The sequence below is a fragment of the Sus scrofa genome, chromosome 17, assembly GCF_054392235.1.
Source record: "Sus scrofa isolate SSC_HxYL_T2T_F1_AM1 chromosome 17, Sscrofa_HxYL_maternal_Yorkshire_Landrace_v2.0, whole genome shotgun sequence".
NCBI classification, from domain to species: Eukaryota; Metazoa; Chordata; class Mammalia; order Artiodactyla; family Suidae; genus Sus; species Sus scrofa.
In genome coordinates this window covers 66932714-66955975 of record NC_139399.1, presented here as the reverse complement: position 1 = coordinate 66955975, position 23262 = coordinate 66932714, and the positions used below count along the sequence as shown (strand labels likewise).

Sequence of the window (23262 nt, the reverse complement as noted above, 5' to 3'; positions counted from 1 at the left end):
TTCATATCAGCAGTATTCAAAGTAACCAAAATGTAGAACCAGCCCAAATGCCCATTAGTGGATGATAAACAAATCGTGGCGCATGTGTACAGTGGAATGTTTTCCATTCATTCATGGAATGTTATTCAGCCCCAAAAAGGAGTGAAGCACTGATACAGGCTACAATGTAGAAGGACCTCAAAAAAATGCCAGACGCAGGAGTCCCCTTGTGCAGAGAGAGAAGGATTCAGCATGGTCACAGCAGCGGCTCAGGTTGGAAACCCGGTTGGGGATCTCCTGCGTGGCACAGTTGTGGCCGGGAAGAAGAAGAAGAAGAAGAAGGGGAGGAGGTGGAGGAGGAGAAGCAGCAGCTGTACGTAGCCCAGGAACGGGAAGAAACACTTATCCCTTGATAAACAAAACAAGCCAAGGTTCATAAGGGTTTTCACAGATGAAAGCTGGACCCATAATAAGAAGAAGTTGAATAGGAATGAATGCGAAGGTCTGAATTTCTCTTAAAAAAAAAATACAATTAACAAGTAGCAGGTTGGCAAATGGTGTGAAGTACCCATTGTGTGCTGGACATTTGACAGGCTTTGTCTCCGCTCACCCTCGCAACAGTCCCGCACAGGAGCAAATCGGAGGGCTAGGAACGTGCTCCAAGTCGCGCGCTGTTGATGCGCAGCAAGGCCAGTCTAGCCTAGACCCCCCCCACACACACATCCCCCTGTTTGCCACACATGTCTGCTCGTAGAATAATCCTTAGTCTAGGCACAGTTCACATGAAAAAGGTCGGCGGCTCCACCTGACCATACATTTATGAAGTCTAGATTGAAGCCTACATCAGTTAAAACACGGGGTCCCTAATTTCAGGGCCATAACCATCCCTCTGTACCTCAGGGATCCGTTGGCCTATCTGACCCAGGCTTGAGAAGGAACTGAGTGCCTCAGAGCTGATGAATCACTTCTACTGTCTCTCTGAAGATGCCAAGCTGGGTCCTGGATCCAGGCATCTTAACCAGCTGGAACCACCCCTGGGGAAATCTTAGAAAGGAGGCGCCCCCTGGTGGTCCTCCTGACCAGGGACCATGGCCCGTTCCAATGTCTTCTATCACCTACTGGGATGGACCAAGCAGTTCAGTTTATCTCTGTATTTTAAATTGTTTTCATCATTGAGACTTTTTTCATCTTAACCCATGTGATCATTATTCTGTATTTTAGAAAATGTTTATTATATACTTATTTACAGTGGCATGCCAAGTTCAAAAGTTGGTAGAATGCACCTGTAGAATTAAAATTTCAGCTCTTTATCATGAGTTTCTCATAAAAAAACAACAGCACCAAAGCAAGAGAATCCAGGCCCATCTCCTACTCAATATAGAACTTTTCAAGCTTTATTGAAATTGACATTGTCATTACGCCTTTGATGGGGAATGTGTATTTCACAAAGAATAGGTGAATACATTGCAAGGGAGGTTAATAATTTTTGATAAGTAACTAACGTTATCTTAGCAGCCTTGGGGGGGTCTTCAGCTCTGAATTAGAATCTTATTCATGTTATCCATTGTGTGTCCTATTTATTCTCTGCCTCATTTATTTTTATGAAAATAACTCTTAGAGTTTTTAGTTCTGATGGATGATTTTGCTTATTTGTTTTTGCGCATTGATTAGCCACAGGTTCTAAAGTAAACACATAATTTATTTTGTGTGTAGAAAAGCAAAGAGAAGCAAAAATTAATTTGCCAATCTGCTGTCATTGGTGAATTTTGAAGTCCATATAAATCATCGCAATTCTGAATGATTCTGAGAGAGAGGCTGGCACACTTTTCTGCAAAGAGCCAGAGAGGAACTATTTTAGATCTTACAGGCCAGGAGGTCTCTGCCACAATTACAAGACTCTGCTGTTGCAGCACAAAAGCTTCTGGACAGTGTGTAAATGAACATATGTGCCCATGTTCCAATAAAGTTTTATTTACAAAACCAGGTGTCAGGTCAGGTTTGGCTTGCAGGCCGTAGTTTGCTGACCACTTCTGTAGTGAATCCTTGTTCTCCATTGATGCCTTCCGTCTGGGAAAACAATTCTGGAATATACATCTAAGAATGTCTAATAATAATACAGAGACCAGAGTTCTTTTCCTACTATGCTAGTATTTACTTGGTGTTTTCTTGATTATATGTTAAAGAATATTTGTAAGGAAATGTATTAAATCTTAAATTTATGATTGCACTTGAATAAGTTACAGCAGTTACATACCTTGTTATGTGGTACATAAGTCATCTTTATAGTTCAGTTACAAAAATTTACCAACTCTTTTTTTGTTATCATTATTTGGCCAGTCTCCTAACAGACGTTAAAGTGATGAAAACGTAACTCTCTTCTACTTGTAGGAATTCTTGCTCTCCCAAGTATACAGTCTGGTTATTTTCTCAGAGTTTTAGGCAAGTACATATTTTGTGTATTTTCATTCTAATGTCTGTCTTATTCTATATAAAACCTCCTAAAGAACTGCATGAATTTTATTAGAAGGGTTATAAGCTTTCTGGCTGACATATGCTTGCATTATTTGCATTTAATTTAATTAGACTTTTGAGGGGAATGCTGTAAAATCAGATTTAGTGTTGTTATGCCATTTGAAATTTGTTCCCTATCCATTTCACGACACCAGCAATCAAGGAATCTTATTTTTGAAAGCAGTTTATGTGGCTGTATTTTGATGTTTTAAAAACTATCTAGAGGATAAAACCAAACAAAAATAAGATTTGTGTCTTTTGAGTTTTTGATTGGTTAATGGATTTTTAGCTGAATCTTCATTTATATAGAAGACTTCCATTTTGAACCATAGTTTTCCCACATAGTAAGTTGAAATATCTTTATTTTGAACTTATATACTAGTGAGTGATCCAATTTCTCTATGAATCTTACAGATGGAGTATTGAAGTAATTTTGTGTATCAAACAGATTCATTTTTAATTTTTTTTCTATTATAGTTGATTTGCAATGTTCTGTCAATTTTTGCTGTACAGCAAAGAGAGCCAGTCATATATATATATGTGTATATATATATATATACCCATCTTTTCCTCACATTATCCTCCATCACGGCCCATCACGAGTGACTAGATACAGTTCCCTGTGCTGAACAGCAGGATCGCATTGCTTATCCACTCCAAATGCAATAGTTTGCATCTACCAACCCCAGTCTCCCCGTCTATCCCATTCCGTCCCCCTCCCCCTTGGCAACCACAGGTCTGCTCTCCATGTCTGTGAGTTTGTTTCTTTTCTGTAGATAGGTTCATTTGTGCTGTATGTTAGATTGTAGATATAAGTGATACCGTGTGGTATTTGTCTTTTTCTGACCACTTAGTATGAGAGTCTCTAGCTCTGTCCATGTTGCTATAGATGACAGATGCCTTTTTAAAAGAAGTTATGCATTTCTTTCACTCCAGGAAACTTCCTTCCTCACTACTCTTTGACCAGACAGCTGTCAGCCTTAGTCTGTCAACAGCCGCTGGGGATCCAGAAGACACAGGTTAAATCATCTTATTCCTAGCTTTTTCTTTCTTCAACAGTTAATGATATTTTGCCAGAAGAAATTTGGAAATAAAGCAAATAGGTAATTTGGGAGTTCCCATTGTGGCATAGCAATAAGGAACCCAACTAGTAACCATAAGGATGAGGGTTCAATCCCTGACCTTGCTCAATGGGTTGCGGATCTGATGTTGCCGTGAGCTGTGGTGTAGGTCACAGACACAGCTCAGAGCTGGCATTGCTGTGGCTGTGGTGCAGGCCATTGACTACAGCTCCAATTAGACTCCTAGCCTGGGAACTTCCATACGCAATACCTGCTGCCCTAAAAAGACAAAAAAAGAAAAAAAAAAGGAAAGGGTAATTTGCCCCATCTGTAAATAAACCTGACAATAGAAGGCAAGTCCAGACTTTCCCTTTATGTTCGAATTTTATTTTCAGTCTGTGTGTATAATTTACAAAGTTGGTTGTGCACCCCATAAATATCCCAGTAGAAGAAAGGGGTTCTGGAACTTACCATCTTTTCATCTCTACATGGCAGGTTTTTTGGTTCTTTAGTTTTCTAGAGTTAAATGGGGATAATTGATGTCAACCCAGTATCCCAAGGGAAATCTAATCAGAAAGCTAAAACCTAATAAGAAGCCGGCATTTGTCTGAAGTTTCCTTTATGTCCCAATATCCAGAATCAGTTTCATAACCAGCAGGTCCTCTTGGATGTTACAAAGAGACCTAGCAACGTCTGCCACAGAAGACACAATTTGATTTAAAACAAACAAACAAACTCTTGAGAGTTTGTTCACTCTACTACTTAGCTGTTAGAGCAAAGCCTTTTTTTCCACTTTCTTTCAAAATGCTTTATAAATATAGAGTGAAATGAAGTGATATATGCCCAAGAAGGAACATTAAAAACTATTTTAATGGAGCACTGAAATAAGGGTAGCTATTTCATTAAAAAAAAAAAAAAAAAAAAAAAAAAACCTACCGCAGACCCTGTTGGATGCACAGCAGCAAATCCGTATGTTCCAGCTGGGCTGGACGGCTTCTTCAGGCCATGGTCTCTGCCAAGCCCAGTCTGGAAACCCTGCCAGGGACTCAGCCCCGTCTTGTCTCAGGGCGGGTGTTGGGTTTGGCTGAGATGTGGCGCCACCTAGCCAGGTGAAGCAATTAACAGTACATTTCATAAACATTAAATTCAAATGATTTTAACTGAGAAATAGACTCCTGAGTGCATCACCACCCAGCCTTCCCTCATCTGCACCCCGCCTTTACCATTTTTGACACACCCCTGTATTATCTATCCCGTTATTTACTTTACATTTTCCCTTAGTGGGCTTATTTATTTTATCTAAATAGGCTTACTTTAAAAGGGAGCTTTAGGAAATTACCGGGGATGGAAAAACCAGTATCACTACCTTGGAGCAGAAAGTCCCCATATGAAATGGCCAAGTAGCTATTAGGGTACATGCCCGTCACACCTGCTCTGAACCTTTTCGACTCTGCTCATCTCCTGTCTTGCTCCAGACCATATTCCCTGAAGTTTTACTAAAATGAAAGCGTCTTGTCTTGATGAGAAACCACACTCGAGTACTTCATTCTCTGGAGTCAGGATGGTCTGAACTGCAGGGCCAGCACCCTCTCCATGGCGCTCTGCTACCCTTGGCATGGGCCCTCAAAGTTCCTGCCTTCCACCTAATATTCTCAGAAGCCTTTTTCGCTTACCCCCGTAGGGGGAACAACCCCCCCCCCCCCCGCCTCGCTCTCCTCTGGCCTGTCCCCTGCTCTCTGCAGCCTAACTCTCTCCTGACCTTGTCCTGGCCTAAAATGATGCTTCCCTGAATTCTCTTCCCAGCCTGGGACATCCTTCCATGCTCATGCATGCCCTCCGCCCCACAGCTTTTGCAAAGAGGAGTTGGGCTTGGAGGCCCAGGGACTTTGCCCTGTCCTTCCATTGTGACCGAAGGTGCTCCCAGGAAGGCCCCAATTCCTAAATGCCACGTGTTTGTGGGCCTTCCCTCCCATCTCACCCCAGACCTCTCTTTAGCACTTGCCTCTGTGAGTCAGGGCTTCCTGAAGCATCTTCTGCATTCATTGAATGTCTAGGATGCCCCTCCTGAGCTCTTAATCCTGCCCTCCACCTGCTCCCCTTCCCCTTGAAGTGAGAGTCCCCAGAAACCCCAGCTCTGGACCTCGTCACTTTCCTCTCCCTTCTGCCCTTGGCAGGCAGACGCCACCTCCAGTTTTCACCACGTTTGGCCTCAACCAGGTTGTTTAAACCTCTTGGATCTCAACTTTCTTATCTACAAATTGTGGATAATAATGGTCCCTAGATCAGTGAACTGTTTCAAGGAGTGAATCTCTTGGTCCATATAAAGGACTTTGGGAGTTCCCTTTGTGGCTCAGCGGGTTAGGAACCTGATCTTATTTCTGTGAGGATGTGGGTTTGCTCCCTGGCCTCGCTCAGTGCGTTAAGGATCTGGCGTTGCCCACAAGCTGCGGTGTAGGTTGCAGAGGCTGCTTGGATCTGGTTTTGCCCTGGTTGTTGTGTAGGCCTCAGCTGTAGTTTCCATTCACCCCTAGCCCAGGAACTTCCCTATGCTGCAGGTGTGGCCCTAAAAAATTTTTTAAGTGCTCGGAATGATGCCCAGAGCTTGGTAGATGTTCAGCAGATCTGAGCTCTGCCCACCTCCCACGTGTAACGTGTCTGCAGGGCCAGCACCTGACCCTGGGAGAGACTGTGTATTTCCACATGGGCTCAGACTCCTCCCAATGCCAGCATCCAGCCCATATTTACCAAGTGCTTGCTGTGTGCTCCTGCTCTGCCAGGCACCTAGGACCCGAGGGCGGGGCCGGTGGCCTTGAGCGAGGCTGCACGGAGGGCCTCGCCCGGAGTGTGGTAGATACGCACCTCCCTGCTGAAGGAGTCACAGCCTCTCTCTGCTCGCTCTGCCCGTAGAGAGAAGATCAGATGTGATTGGGGTGGGGGGCAGACGTCATGGTAACAGTTAGTGACATCTGACAAGTCATCGTAGGTGCAGATAGAAACTTAGAATTGCAGTAACTTTGTACAAGTAGAAAAACAAAATTTCAAAGTGCATTGAAAGAGCTCATTCTTTCATGAAATATCTTCGTCTTTCCTTTAGTAGTGCAGTTACTAGTCACGTAATCACCTTGTTTTTTGCATTTTTTTATCGTTTTCTTAAAGCATGAAAATTTTTCACTCAGGTAGATTTCTTTTAACAGCAATCTGAAATAGCAGTAGAAAAACAGTAAATAAAATATGTATTATTTCATTCTGGTTCAGTTGGTCTATTTTGATAAGCTTTATGAATAAAAGAAAGCTCTTATTAATAAGTAAATATATTTTTATTCAATTATGTTTTATTAAATGTAGTTTGTGAGTTTATTTTCTTGACATGGTATTTCTTATATTTCTTTTGAGCGCATTCAAAAGCCATATAACTTAATTGGGTTACTCTGATTGCTTCAATATTATCTCAGCTAAGCAGTTGAAGTCTTTGCTCAGAAGCATAGTGGAGTACTTTGGAAAGCTTGAGTGTGTATTCAGCACAATACATCCAGTTCTTCTGTGTACTAGTGTAGCTCACAAGGCAGAATTTGTCCAGTAATACAATAAGATCATGCAAAAGTTTTCCATTGGGTTCTTGGGAGACACTCTGAGTCATGGGACCTAATCCTGATGTTTTTATTACATGATCTACAGTTTTTTCTTAATACGAAGTTTTACATGCTAATTACAAGATATTTGGAAATAAGATAAGAAAATAATTCAGTTAGAACCTCACCACATAATCCCCTAAATCCCCCTACCCAGAAATCACCACTGTTGACGTTTTTGGTGTGATTACATATATATATAATTTTTTAGCAAGTACAACAATACATTCCTATATCCACTATTTTTTGGCCACTTTAAAACTTTTTTCCCACAAAATACATAGTAAATATTTATTTCCCTTATCATGAAATATTCTTCTCCATCATCATTTTTATATTGAGGAAAAAAAATCACATAATATAGAGCTAACCATTAACCACTTACCTTTTTTTATGGCTGCACCTGCAGCATAGGGAAGTTCCTGGCCTAGGCCCCAGCCACAGCAATGTGGGATCTGAGCCACATCTACAACTTAACACGGCAGTTTGAGGCAACACCAGATCCTTAATCCACTGAGCGAGGCCAGGGATCGAACCCTCATCCTCATGGATACTAGACAAGTTCTTAACCAGCTGAGCCGCAGAAGGAACTCCAAACCACTTACCATTTTATAGAAATCGGTTCAGTTGCATTTAGTGCACTTCCAGTGTTGGGCACCCATCACCTCTGTCTAGTTTCAGAATATTTTCATCACCCCTAGGGAACCCTGGACTCTTTGAGCATTCTCTCCCCAGTTCCCTCCTCCTCCCACCCCTGCAACCCTCAGTCTGCATTCTGTCCCTATGCATTTACCCAGGCTGGACATTTCACATAAGCAGCGTCCTGCAGTATGTGGCCTTTTGTGTCTGGCTTCTTTCACTTAGCATAGTGTTCTCAGCGTTCATCCACGTTGCAGCATGTATCACTGCTTTACTCCTCTTTATGGCTGAAGAATATTCCATTGTATGGGTAAGACCACAGCTTGTTTATCCATATTCGTCTGTTGATAGACGTTTGGATTGTTCCCACCTTTGGGCTGTTGTGAAAAGTGCTGCCACGAACGCTCACGTCCCGGGGTTTGGGTCTGTGTTTGTACTTCATTTGGGTACGTTCCTAGGCGTGGGATTATTGGGTCGTACGGCAGTTCCATGTCTAACGCGTCCAAGGACTGCGCCGCCGTTCCCCGCAGTGGACGACCCGTTCTGTATTCCCGCCAGCAGGTCTGGCGGTGCCAGTTTCTCCAGTCCTTACCAAGGTATTTTCCAGCTTTTTGATTATAGCCAACCAGAGGGTATGAAGTGATACCTCGTTTGATTTGCGCATCCTCTCCAGCCTTACCGCTGATGTCTGCGTAGCCTGCCATTGTGTAGGATTATTTTCTGAGTTGTTCTGATGGTGGACCTTTAATTAATAATAATCTGTTGGAGTTCCCGTCATGGCGCAGTGGTTAGCGAATCTGACTAGGAACCATGAGGTTGCGGGGTTCGATCCCTAGCCCCGCTCAGTGGGTGAAGGATCTGGCGTTGCCGTGAGCTGTGGTGTAGTTTGCAGATGCGAATCCTGCATTGCTGTGCCTGTGGTGTAGGCCGGCGGCTACAGCTCCAATTAGACCCCCAGCCTGGGAACCTCCGTGTGCCGCAGGTGTGGCCCTAGAAAAAAGACCAAGAAATAACAATGATAATCTTCTGTTTTATAAACAGCGCCGTAGTGAACATCTTCCTCACACTGTCCTCATACAGATTCAGTATTACGTCTTTAATGCATATTTCTAGAAGTGGATTTTTTGGAGTTCCCTGATGGCCTAGCAAGTTAAGGATCCAGGGTTATCAGTGCTGTGGCTCGGGGCACTGCTGTGACACGAGTTTGATCCCTGGCCAGGGAACTTTCACATGCTTCAGATGTGGCCCAAAAAGAAAAAAAAAAAAAAAAAAAAAGTGGACTTGTTGGAGCGAAAATAAAGCTAAGTTGAGAGTTCCCGTTATGGCTCAGGGGGTTGCAAACCCGACCAGTATCCGTGAGGGTTCGAGGTTCATCCTCACCCAGTGGGTGAGGATCTGGCCTTGCCGCGGGCTGTGGTGAAGGTCATCAGCTGCAGCTCCCGTTGGGCCCCGAGCCTGGGGACTTCCCTGTGCCGCAGGTGCAGCCTTAAAAAGCAAGAAAATACAAAACTGAATAAATAGATAAAGCTAAGTCTTTGGAAATGTATTGACAAATTGCCTTCAAAAACGTTGATGCAGTTTATACTTCTTGTCATATCCTACATCTTTTTTGGTAAGTTAATCATTTCTGCCAGGATATGTAACAGGGTTTTTAAAAAAATGATCACCTGCCATAAAACCTGCTGGTACGAAGCCTATATAAATCTTTGTCACTGATTTGCACGTATGGATTTTCCCTATCTTTTTTGCTAAAAAGGACATCCAGTATTGTGCTTTAAAAGTATCTGGGGAGTTCCCGTCGTGACTCAGTGGTTAATGAATCTGACTAGCATCCGTCAGGATGCAGGTTCGATCCTTGGCCTCGCTCAGTGGGTTAAGGATCCGGCATTGCCATGAGCTGTGGTGTATGTCATAGATGTGGCTCGGATCCTGCATTGCTGTGGCTCTGGCGAAGGCCAGCAGCTACAGCTCCGATTGAACCCCTAGCTTGGGAACCTCCATATGCCGGGGGTGCAGCCCTAAAAAATACACAAAAAAATTAAAATAAAAAATAAAAGTATCTGGGAGATATGACACTTTCTTCAAGGTATGTGGAAAACCCTTTATCAAGTCAGCACCATTTTTAAACAGTCAGATATAACGATTGGGTTGTTGACGTTCAGCAAGTTGGTTTGAGCAACAGCTCACTGCTTGGTTCATCCTAAAACTAGGTATTCCATTTGTACAGTCAGATGCCGCTTCTGAAAATCCATCACGTCTGTTCCTCAGAGGCAGTGTCTGCTCTTCCCTCTGCTGTGTGGTCATCATGATGTTGGACTTGAGCTTTTCGTTAAGGCGATGGTGGTTTATGTCCTGTCACCTTTAGGCTAGTGAAGCAGCGCTTTGGTGATGACCTAATTTCCCTTCATGGGAAATAAAGTAAAGTGGTGCCAAAGAAATGCCATCTCTTGCACCTTGCAAGTTCTGCATATAATTAGGAATAGAAGAAAACGAATATTCCATGAACAAGATGAATAGCAATTTTAATCTTTATGGCTTTATTTTGTGTTACTTCTAGGATTTTATGAATAAATTACACAGTAGGAATTCGGATATACCCACTTGGAGTAGAACTTAATAATTGGTGAATTGGTGGGTTTTTTTACAGCATGCTACTTTATCATAACAGGAGTTTTTATCTTTTTTTTTTTTTTTTTTTTTTCTTTCTAGGGCTGCACCTGCAGCATATGGAGGTTCCCAGGCCCAGGGGTCGAATTGGAGCTACAGCTGCCGGCCTACACCACAGCCACAGCCACACCAGGTCTGAGCTGCCTCTGCGACCTATACCACAGGTCATGGCAATGCCAGATCCTTAACCCACTGAGCAAGGCCACGGATCGAATCCAGAACCTCCCGGTTCCTAGTCAGATTCATTTCTGCTGTGCCATGCTCAGAACTCCAGGAGTTTCTGTCTTTTCAAAGCCTGACTTCATAAAGTCGATACTCCATAAGCAACGGCAGGCCCTGTTTCTAAAGGAAAGTGTTATTGTAGCTTGAGGAGTGTGCAGAGGTATAGAGTCAGCTGGACTATCTGGGGACATTAAAATAACTAATTCATGAAGACTGGGAGAAACTGGAAGATATTGAAGGGGCAATTTTTAGCCTAGATGCATGGCACAGGCCATCATTATGGTCATAAGGAACAAATCATTTCTGCCCCAGGAAGAACAGTTCTGATTTAGAGCGAGGCAGCGATTTCTGATTCACACTCCCAATATATTAGCATGCTTTGGGAACAGACCTGCTGCCTGGTGCCACGACTGGTCTTTTTCTCAGAATTGAGATACCCCAACTAGAGCTAAAATACAAGAATATTTATTACACAGTTCATTAGTTTCAACCACTGGGACCTAATTAATAACTCTCTAGTTAATAACTAATTTTCTGATTTCTATTCTAAAACAGTTCCTTCTTTATTAGTATTGAAATAATGAACAATTTTCATTCTCTGCATTTTGATTTTATTAAATGTTTAAAGTTTCTAGTCTTTCGTGTTAATATGGAGTTTGTCCCTTAGATTGTATAATTAAGCTATTTCTACTCACTAGACCATTTAGATTTTAGGTCACTTTATTCAGAAAAGGCTTATATGTTTTTGAAAAGAATTTGTTCAGTCTGCTTTAAAAGAGTGTCATTGGGGGGTTCCCTTCATGGCTCAGAGGTTAGCGAACCCGACTAGGATCCATGAGGATACAGGTTCAATCCCTGGCCTCGCTCAGTGGGTTGAGGATCCGGCATTGCCATGAGCTGTGGTCTAGGTCGGCAGCTGTAGCTCCAATTTGACCCCTAGCCTGGGAACCTCCACATGCCACGGGTGTGGCCCTAAAAAGCAAAACATTTAAAAAAGAAAGCCATTGGAAAAAAGCAAAATTTCTTCCCTAACCTAGTGGACATTGCCTACCCCTTCCTCCTCCTCCCCCTTCCTCTCTTCTTCCCACATTCTCTCTACTCCGATAATATCCTTCGCTCTTGGTGAAATTCTCCACCTTGAGGTCCCTGCCTCTCACTTGGGAGCCAAGGCAGGATGCAGATGTGCCCTCTCCCCAGTTCCCAGCAGCCAGGTTGTGGGCATGTACCTAGGCTCAGCCAGTTGTACACTCCTGCCCATGGCTTTAGAATTTTAGGGAGTGATCCTAAGAAACAGATGCACCTAAGCAGGGTGGCAGCAGAGTTGGCCCTGAGGAGTGGTGGTGGCCAGCGTGCAGACAGATGCCAGTGGGGGAGACCCGGCCGCACGCTCCTTAACAGGGGGTCTGGGTGCTCTGGGCTCCCTGATCCTGCACACCTCGCTCACGTCGCAAGATGCCCCAGCCTTCTCTTTGGTTCTGCGAACTGTCGATGTCCTTCCAGTAAAGTCCTGTCCTCTCAAGTTAATCAGGATCTATTTCTGTCGCTGGCAGTCAGAACCCTTGACTGATACAGTGTATGTCTCAGCTAAAACTTGAGACACAAATCTGCGGTTTGTCACTGATTGACTCTATTAATAGAGAATAAATTTGAAATTCAAATTCAATAAATATTTGTTGAGGAATGATCCTGCTTAAGGCTTTATTCTGAGGAATGAAAAAAGGTTAAAGATGGTTTTCTTTTTCAGACCCACACGGCAGAGCCCATCACGCAAAGTCCTGCGGTTTGGTTAGGAACCAAAACTGGGGGCCTGTGAGGAGGTGGAGAATCACTTCACTTGACTGACCCAGGAAGACTCCCTGAAGGAGATGAGGCCTGAGTTGGCCTCAGCCCTCTAAGTTTGTCACAAAGGATCACCACATTCTCCATTCCTTGTTGAGGACAGTGATGTGCTGAGAGCTAATGGAGAGTGGTTAAAAAAAAAAAAAATTCTGAAGAGGTAGGTCTTTTTTGAACTGAAATATAGTTGATTTGCAATGTTGTGTTAGTTTCAGGTATACAGCAAAGTGATGCACACGCACCCCATCTGCATATTCCTTTTCAGATTCTTTTCCGTTACCGAGTATTGTAAGATACTGAGCATAGCTCCCCATGCTGTGCAGCAGGTCCCTTGTAACTACAGTAGGTGCATCTGCTCATCCCAGACTCCTCGTTTGTTCGTCCCCACCCTTTCCCCCTTGGTAACCACAAGTTTGTTTTTTAGGTCTATTTCTGTTTTATAAATAAGCTCATTTGTATTTTTTTTTTTTTTTAGATTCCACATATAAGTAATATCATGTGATATTTGTCTGTCTTTGTATGACTTACTTCACTTGATGTGATAATCTCTAGGTCTGTCCATGTGACTGCAGATTGCGTTATTTCACTCTTTTTCATGGCTAATATTCTGTTGTGTGTGTATATATATATATCACCACATCTTTTTATCCATTCATCTGTTGATGTCATGTAGGTTGTTTCCATGTCTTGGCTGTTGTGAATAGTGCTGCTATGAACATAGGGGTGCATTATCTTTCCAAATTAGAGGTTTCTTCTTTTGGGGGGGTTGCTGGATCACATGGCAGCTCTATTTTCAGTTTCTTGAGGAACTTTCATGCTGTTCTCCATAGTGGCTGCACCAGCCTATGTTCCCACCAACACTGGAGGAGGGCTCGCTTTTCTCCACGTCCTCACCAGCATTTGTTATGTGTAGGCGTTTTGATGATGGCCTTTCTGACGGGTGTGAGGTGGTACCTTGTTGTGGTTTTGATTTGCATTTCTCCAATAATTAGCCATTAAGAAAATGGTTTCTTGAAATGGCAGAATAGTACATCAGGGAACTCTTGAGCTGAAACCCTGATCTCACTGGGAAGTCACTGGAAACGGGGCAGGATCAGCCACACGGTGGACACCACAGTCCTGCATCCCTGCTTCGTCAGGAAAGCGCCTCCTCCTGGTCCCTGCCTTCTCTGAGCTGAGGGCAGAAGTGCCCAGTGAGACGGGCTGTCCAGTGACATCCCGTGAAGACACCCTCTCTGTTGAGAGATGAACGGAGCGATGAGCACGTCAGTGGTTCCACTAAAAAAATATTTAGTTGGTTGAAATGCAGCTCTTTCTCACAGTGGGCTAAAGGCTGAGTGGATCGTTCTTGTGCCATTAACTCCTGTTTCCTGGCAACACTGACATTGTTTCCAGAGTTCCCCTCCCAAAAATCGAAGTACTCATCGTCATGCTTTGTCGGCTCCAAAAAAAAATTAAAGACATAAATGAAAGCATCAGAAAAATAGAACAGAAAAGGTTTGAGTTTCATTATGGCTACTCTCTACCCTCATCTCATTTCAGCTGACCATTCTACATTTGAACAAGGTAAAAAGCCATTTCTCAACTCTGATTTCCTATAGCAAAGGGTAGAAATATTTTGGAATAATTTGCAAATTGTTCCCGTATGTTACATGGACCAAGAGGAGGCATTTGAATAGTCTGTACTTTAAAATATTAGATATGCTGCATTTAAAATTCATTTACTTGGAAAATCTTAGACTTCTTTTGCAAAGATAAAAAAGTAAAATTTAAATGTTTTCTTTAAAGAAACGTCCTTCTGTCTGAGAACATGAGTCTGCAAATCTGGACACAGGCGACGTGGAAGTTCAAGGATAGGCCAAGAGCAAGCGGGTGCCTCGGACTCACAGAGACCTAGGTCCCAACCCAGGGGTCTTCTCTTGCTAGTGTGTGACCTTCCCACTCTGCAGATGGAAAAGTCAAGGCTCAGAAGGTTAAGGGACCCACTAGCTGGCCAGCAATGAGCCCAGCAGAAACCAAAGCAGCCTGCACGCAGACCTGTGGGCTCAGCCATTCTTATCCCCACGACAGCACTGGAGCTCACATTCTCTTGGGCTTGCTGTTGGGCTTCCAAGGTAAAGAGACGAATCAAGACTGCATGTCGCCCCTGTGACAGTCTACGTTATGCAACTGGAAAAAATTAGCCACATAGCAGGAGAAGGTACGCTCCCTCTGGTTCTTTGTCCTCTAGCTCTCCCTCCGGTTCCCTCTCTTCCCCTTCCACTGTGTCCTCTAGCTCACCCTCGCTTGCTAAGGGCACAAGCCAGACCCCGGCATTTAGCTGTGATGTCTCTTCACGCCCAGGGCAGCTGCGTATCAGTATCCAGGCTGTGCACTGTCCCAGATCTAAAGGGGTGCCATTCACATCACAGATTAACTTATATGAGGACACACAGGTGGCACAGAGATTGTGGGCATCCAGAACACGTCTCGGTACAGCCAGAGAGTGGGCACCCTGGGTAAGCCCATCCTTGCATGCACGAAGGGGCTCGTGCCTGCATGTGTTCTCTGAAACACGGCCTCAGGGCTGCTCTCAGCCCTTCTGCATCATGTCCCCACTCCCTCACCGGACGGGAACCCGACTTGGCTCCCTCCTGAGAGTGAGGGTGATGGGGGGACAGGGTGAGAAGAAATGGAATGCTGCCCTCCTTCCCCTCCCTTCCGGCGTCCCCACACACCCCTCTCCCCACGACGCTGCCTCTTGCTGGGCAGGAGCTGCATCCCCCTCATCCTCAGAGCGGAGGTCAAGTGTCCCCGCTACCTCAGAGCGGAGGTCGAGTGTCCCCGCTAAGGCGGGCAGACCCATCTTCCTCAGCGGCCATCTGCCTCTCCCTCTGTTTCCACAGGCATCCTCGGTGTTTTGATCATGCTCGGCTCTCTCATGCTCTCCCACACTTTGTAATGAAGAAGGTGTTTGCTTGTTAAGAATGATCTTTCTCCCCCACCAGAGCGTAAACTCTGTCAGGTCAGGAGCCATCTCATGTCTGCTCTGTTATCTGGTGGGTACATAACAGGTACCAGGTAAATACTGATTGAATGAGTAGATGATTAGAACACTAGAAAAATCTAAAAGAATCAACTCTTAAAAGATTCTCACTATTTCCTCAGAACTTTAAAATTCTTCCATAGAAATTTCCTTTGAGAGAAAAAAACTAGTGGGTGCCCCTTTCACATGGAAAAGGTGTTTGTAATGACAGTGAAGCCGAATGGTGTGAATACAGGCCTTGAATAAAAGCTAACCTGCTAACCTTCCTCGAATAAATCCATTAGTCTCTCTCCTCTTTTATAAACAAAGACAATGCAAGGAGCACCGGTCTGTTTCTTCTGTTCTCCCCTTTGAAGTTTGGCTTCTGAAGTAAAATCTCCGTCTTCCATGTTGGAACAGGAAACTGAAATGGAAGAGATCTGACCTTTCGTGGAGGCTGTAACTTAGTCACTTGAAGTCAGCAGAAGGTTGTGCACTGGTGAGTGTGAATCAGTCTTAATTACTTAGGGCTCCCTTTTTCTGTGCTGACACCCTGTCACTGGAAAGACACCAGAGTGAAAAGCCCATTGTATGATCTCTTCAGGCTCTGTCCCTGCAAAGGGAGATGAAACAAACAAAGCCACCCAAGTTCCTTCCTTCCCAGACACTGACATTTCTCACACCGTGTTTTTAAGAAATACAGTCTTCTTAAATTATCCAAAATGTCCTGAATGTTCTTGGAGAATAAATGAGGCCATTTTCAAAATTATAGGTGAATAAAGAGCCTTCCTTTCTCATTAGAGCTTGACAATAGAGACTGCGTTTAAGAAGACATTTAAATGTATCCCATTGCATTCTGTTCAAGTTCTGAAAGTGGTTCCTATGGAACTTCCAGATGGAGTTAGATAATTAAGTGCATTATCTTGGGGTGGTATTGCTTGTTTAAATGATTGATAGCCTGGTCATTCATGATTTGTTATGGTCAGGATAACTCTCTGCAACCCATACTTTGGGTCAACATTTTGTTATTAAAGAAACTCTTTTTGAAACTCCAGTGTCAGTGTTATTATGAGTCAGCCAAGTTGGATACTTTATTTCCACAAGTGCTATGAGTCATTTGAAATTATGTATCATTCATAAGCAGAAAACTTTTCAAATTCTGTTGTATCCCACCTACTTGTGACATTTTGATTCTTTATTGAGTGGGAAAAAAACAGTATACATTGTAATTTGGTGTCTATTCTTCAGGTAATTGACTTAATAAGTTGAAATGAAATCGTGTGCCACCCAGTTTGCATAAGAGATGTGGCATTAAGCACTAACTTTCTGAGAGTGGCATCAAAGTTCAGCATGGTAACTCTGAAAGTTGTTTTTCCCCCTTGTAAGAGCTGGGAGGAGAGCAGGCAAGTTTTTCTAGCTCAGAAGAGCTCCTGAGCTCATCAGAATAAAGGACATTTAATGCATTTCTACTGAATTTTAGGCATCAAAGTCCATATCTGGAGGCCTCACGCTAGATAAGATGCACACGGGGTGGGGTCCTGCTGCGCATTGAGCGGTGAAATGGGCATTTTCTGTGACCTTCTCTTAATGCATTTCAGTCTTCCTTACGTGATACAGTGGTGTACTGCCTCACTGAAACCGGCTGGATTTTGATTCTCATTTCTTAAGAATTCATAGGATCCAATAACAATGCCTTCTAGACAGAGGGCACAAGGGAAAGAAGTCCACACTTTGGGCAGAGTTTCTCCCTGCACCCATTTCTGAGAAGTAGGGAGGTGCATGTGTCACATTCATTTAGTCTCTGTGACCGAGTGACTTGTTTGGTTCGTGTGTCTGTGTATTTCTCATTGCTGCTACCAGTTCAGGAACCTCCCGTGCTCCTTGCTCCACACAACATAGGCTGTGAATTACTAGCTCCCCCTCTTTCCCCCTGTGGACCCTGCTTCCTCCCCGACCCAGCGCTGTGCTTCCTAAGCTCCTCTCTCCTGCCCTTCCTTCTCCCACCCCCCTTCCCAAGAAAGAGACTTAGGAACTCCTAAGAGCAATTCCATGTACTCCAAAGATTGCCGTGAAATTCCATTTATGCCCTTGTTTCTTCAAGGCAGCAACATAAAGCAGGGGGGACAGTCAGGCTCCCTGCAACCAAACAATAGGACAGTCCTCAAAGCCGGAAACATCCTGTTTGGAAGAAGCTACTAAGTGAAATCAGAGGAGAAGACAGCATTCTTCATTTGGCCAGGAAGCACTTGGGAAGCATTGCTCTGGATCAGGAAGTGTGATGGCTTTGCCACTCCTGGACCAGTGAGGAGGCCTGTGCTGTCAGGAAAGAAGAGTGGGCTCTGGAGCCCTCGGGCTCTCCAACAACGAGCCAGCTGTGTGACCTTGGCTACATTGTTGTTAAAGTGGCTGCACTTGGACAGTGGCTGCAGCAGGGATGGTACTTGGATGTCAGAGTTTTGAACGGACCCGATGAAAGCGGGGGAAGGTGAGGGAGAGGAGGGCTCACGGGAACGCATGTCTCCAGTCTGGGTAACTGAGGGCAGGGTGGTTTGCAGGAGGAACAGCAGGACTTACCACCTTGGTTAGAAACCTAGGGCAAAGTAAAAGGTAACTTCAGAGCTGCACTTTGAATCAGTGCTTTGCATTGCCACCCCCGCCCCCCACACATGCCACCCATGGCCATCCTCCAGGCTGCTCCAGTCCCTGTTACCTGCCCTCTGCTTTATTCCGAAACTACCCCCAGGCAGTTCTTCTTGCTCAGTGGCACATGGCAGCCAGTCAAGAGAGGTGGTGTCTCTTGCTTTCACAGTGGAGGGGATCGAGTAGAAGCCCTGCCAGATCTTCATCTCACACCTCTAGCCTCCATGAGCACGAGCAGAGTTTCTGCTGTTTAAGCCACTCAGTAGGGGTACTTTCTCCGGGCAGCCCTAGCAAACTAAAACCCTCGCTCGCGGTCTGAGGACCCAACGTCATCCCCTGAAAGGTGCTCTGAAAAGGTTCTTGAGTGTCTGACTTCAGCAGTGCCACTGAGGCTGACCGAGCCTCCGTCTTGGTCCCGGGGCTCTTCGGGAGCCCTGCTCCCCTCTCCTCCGTGCACTCTCAAACTCCCCACATGTGACATACACCTGATTTTTCCCAATAACAAATGAATCAAGAACTGTCAGTTAAACTCCCACCTGAACCAACTTCTCCTAGCCTCCTATTCAAAAATTAAAATTTTTACAAAGAGGCTTTCTTTTAAAAGATAAAACAAAGATGACTGCATGTGATGTTCTTTCTGCCAGTATCTTCGAGAACATTCACCAGTGGAAGTGCCCCGTAGCATCCCAGGGCATTGGGAAACTTTCAGCTTTTCATCTTAACACCCCAGATAACAAAACGAGGAAATAAATGTTTGGGGCTCCTTTTAAAAACATTTTAAGGAACCATACCTGCTTTCAGAAGAGGTTTCAGTTAAAATACTTGATGACCACAAAACTACCATTGAGAATCAGTAATAAATTCTCCCCATCTATGTTCTACAATTAGTTACGGTTTTTTAAAATGTTTAAATCATTTTTGGAAGTCTTTCCACTACAAATATAAGCTGTTAGGGTAATACAGTATGAACCCTGAGATGTATGAAACAGATAAACTTATTCATTTTAACCACAGGGCTTTAAGATTCTTTTGTAAATGATTTAGTTTATAAATGTTTGGTTTTACATTATTTTACAGCTCATCTATTGCAAAAAAAGAACTAAATCTCCAGTTCCTAATCAAACAAAAGGTTTACTGAGAAGGTTCTAGATGCCCAGTTCTAAATTTGGTGCTGGGGGGGTGGAATATACTGAGACATAAACTTTGACCTCAGTAAATTTGTGGAATTCCCCTTTAGTCTGCTTGTAAAGATTAGAAAATCTGTACAGTTCAAAGCTAAATAGATAGAAAGATTCCTACACGCAGTCGCTGATCCAAGAGGACCGAAGTCCTGGCAGCTGTGGCGAAACCACGGGGGAGGGAGGACGTGGACCTTTCTTTCAGCCGCACCTGGAGGGAGTGTGGTCTGGATTCCGGGAAGGCTCTTCTCTCCTCCGGCTGCCTGGGCTTCGCTGCCCCCTTTGGCTTCTTCAGCCCGAAGAAGCACTGCCTCTCCCCTGCCTTCCTCCTCACGTGGCCTTTTCCCCGTGTGTGGCTGTGTCTGGATCCAAATGCCCCGCTTTTATAAGGACACACTGGCCATCGGGCTCACCCTGATGACCTCGTCTTAACCTGGTCGTCTACAAAAATTCTGTTTCCGCAGAAGGTCTCCCTACGGATGGGGTTAGGGCTTCGGCATCCTTGGGAGTTGGGGGCATGATCTCATCTGTAACAGTGGTCGGTCTTTTCTGTAAAGAGCCAAATAGTAGATACTTGAGGCCTTGCTGGCTGTGAGGCCTCTGCAGCACCTACTTCAGTCCGTGGCTTTGGCCTCACATGTGGGGTTGGCAGTATGCAAACGTGTGGGGGTGGCACCATTCCAGTAGAACTTTATCTGTGGAGAGTGAAATTTGAATCTCATCATTTTTGTGTGTCACAAAGTACTATTTTAATTTTTTCCCCCAACCATTTTACAAATACAGTGATCTTTCGTTCCTGGGCTGTACAAAAGCAGGCGGCTAGCTGGATCTGACCCTCAGGCTGTGCTTTGTCCTCTCCGGCTTAAGATCATCTGCATACGTTCTTCCCCAGGATTTCTGTACCTGGAGGCATCCTGACTGCAGAATATGCCTGTGGCAAATCGGAAAGCAGTCATCTCATCCCTGTCTGTTGGGAGAAAGCAAATCAGTTTACAGAGAGTCAGTGTCCTAGAGCCACAGCAGCCCTGACAGTCTTTTAAAAGGGAGGATCAGTAGACACCTCAGACAACTGAAATGCTGGAGACTGCACTGAAAACGAGGAAATCTGCGCCCTGCTCGTGTTAAAACAACAGGCCATCAGGTTTCCCATCGGGTAGCTGAAAACGTTTGGGGCTGGGGGAGATGCCGCTCCCAGACAGCAGTGCTGGGACCAACAGGAAAGTGAAACAAGTGATGAAACGGCCATCAGGCATCTTTTACGTGAAATTTTTTGCCAAGTTTGACATCCTGTGTTTGAGTCTCTAATGAAAGCATAAGCAAAGAGTTTCATTGCTTCTTGGGTGACAAGGGTGAGAGATGAAGACACCCCTGTCAGGATTTGGGGCCATTTTTCTTCCCACGAGGTCAGGTTTGGGCCGAGAAAGAGACTGGAGATGGAGTCGGAGTGTCACTGAATGACACGGATAACACACTGAATGGTTAACTCTTACAGGGATTTGGCATCACAGTGAGACCCAAAATCAACTGCCAAATCTTGAAACAATAACACTGCAGTAAAAATATGTTGATCAGAATAACTTTACATCAGTTTTGAGGTTTCCAAGCAACTGTTTCCTGTATTATTTACAGCATGATGTCCCTGATCGTGTAACGGAAGAGAGACTAGATTAAGCATGTTCGTATTTTTAAATAAAAGGTAGAGGATATTTATTTTCCTTTTCTTTTTCATTGCGGGATAACTTAGAGACAGCACAGTGCCCAGATCTTAAGGGCCCTGCGTACGAAAGCTCTTCCGCTGCCATCACGCTCAAGGTCAGGAGCAAGAGCCAGATGGCAGTTATGACCCCGGCCAGTTGACATTGTGTGGGAGATCATAGCCAGTCTGGAAGCGTTTGGATATATTCTAATTCGTCTTAAAATACTTCACCTTCTCATCCGTCCACATTTGTCTCTAGTTGCTTTAGCATGTTCATAATTGTTAAGTACTTTTTTACTCACTCCAACATCTGGATAACCTCTGGGTCTGCTTCTGTTGATTCTTTGAGCTTCTTGTTTAACAGCCACCTCTCTTGTCTATTCCTAAATCAGCTAATTTCTTATTATATGCCAGACCTTGTGGACAATGCTTTGCATCCCTGGATTATGTTATATTCTTTGAAAAGGTGCCTTTTAAAATATTTGTGATCAGTATGTTGTGATCATGAAAGTAAAAGCATTCCTCTGTCATGAGGGAGAATATTTGTTATTTATTCTGAGCCAATATCCTTGTTATTTATCCTTCGGCAATATTAAAGGCTGAAAATTTTTATCCAATCTATAGAATCAATTGTTCAGAATAGCTTGGAAAAATGCAAGAGTGTTCTGAAACGTATTTCTTTTCTAAACCATTCTAAATCATTGCAGACTCCAAATTCTTTCAATATAATAGCTGCCTACTTATCATAAATGTGTTTCATGCTTCTGAATCCTTTTAGAAAAAAAAAAAAGCAACGACTGTCTCTTCTACAGTGTGACAGAGAATGTGGCTTCCCTCTGAAAAGTCCCAGGATTTCGTGTGAAGAAACAACTACCTTTATCACTTCCCTGGATCGTGATCCATTGTCTTGGTGGCAACTGGAGAATGAGAGTCATAGTGTCCAGTTCTGTAGTCAGGATCTTTGCCTTTCTTGGTATCCGTGTAATTTTCTTTAAACCTCTAATGCAGCCTGAAGGTTTTCGTTTTATACTCTTTTCATTTTGTAATCCCAGCTCAGGTTTCCATGGTGTATTTCTGCCTCTCTATAGATGTCCCTAGAGCTCGCTGCGCCATTTGTCGCTGGCCCCTATTGAGATAAATTATTAGAACCCTGCCCAGCAGCTCAAACGGATACTTGTAACAACTCATTGATGGTACTAAGTGCAAGAGGAGGGAGGGAAAGGTAAAATAAAACACCTTTACTTTCTGTCTTCTTTACTAGTATAATATTTAATTTTGCATTGATGTTTTATCATATGGATAAAATTACACAAAGCAGGAAAAATCCAGTGTGCCTCATTAAAACCACCGTTTCCCTCATTTCACAATTTATGGCAACAGCCTGATGGTCTATAAAGAGTAAACACAGAAACTGAAATTAGCATGTTTGTATTCCTTCCTAAATTGCTTCAGATGATTTAAGAATATTTAAGAAGGAGTTCCCGTTGTGGCGCAGTGGTTAACGAATCCGACTAGAAACCATGAGGTTGCGGGTTCGGTCCCTGCCCTTGCTCAGTGGGTTAAGGACCCGGCGTTGCCCTGGGCTGTGGTGTAGGTTGCAGACGCGGCTCGGATCCCGTGTTGCTGTGGCTCTCGTGTAGGCCAGTGGCTACAGCTCCAATTCGACCCCTAGCCTGGGAACCTCCATATGCTGTAGGAGCGGCCCAAGAAAAGGCAAAAAGACAAAAAAAAAAAAAAAAAAAAAAAAATTTAAGAAAAAGAAATATACTTTCTAGTCTCCTGTACTGTTCATTATTTTAAAAATTAGAACTAATTTTATAAAAAGACTGAAATTTTAAACTATACTTTAAACAACTACAGTGTTTAATTATCGGCCTTGGTCGGTTCTTATAAATAGAGCATTTTTTATTCGGTAGGTAAATCCTATTTTTGCACTTATTACCACAGGCTTGTGAATCACTAAAGGAAAACAAAAAAATCTAATTCCCACAGGTGATTGTTTTTATTATTAATGTCACAGAATTGATTTTTAAATTTAGAACTATTGCTGTCGTCTGACTAGCCGTTTGGTATTTATTAAATGCCAGCTGTGTGTCAGGAATACTATTTTTGTGATGATATGCTTGTATAGCATTGTTCACTAAGGGATTGAACCACCCTGTCTTACCGAATTCACAAAGACTTTGCAGGCAGAGGGGCA

General features: G+C 43.8%; 1 long non-coding RNA gene across 5 annotated transcripts in view; it reads left to right on the top strand.

The window, feature by feature from the left end:
- The window catches only part of LOC102161087 (uncharacterized), a 45352-nt gene that overhangs the window by 4476 nt on the left and 17614 nt on the right, over positions 1-23262 (top strand). The window contains exons 2-7 of one of the 5 annotated variants that reach the window (XR_014831957.1): positions 3427-3509; positions 12453-12704; positions 14333-14744; positions 15969-16047; positions 17650-18033; positions 20150-22319. This is a non-coding gene — a long non-coding RNA (uncharacterized LOC102161087). Of the gene's footprint in view, positions 1-2367; positions 2419-3426; positions 3510-12452; positions 12705-14332; positions 14745-15968; positions 16048-17649; positions 18034-20149; positions 22320-23262 lie in introns of those variants that run through there. The other 4 variants (XR_014831958.1, XR_014831959.1, XR_014831956.1 and 1 more) reach the window with 4 other exon arrangements.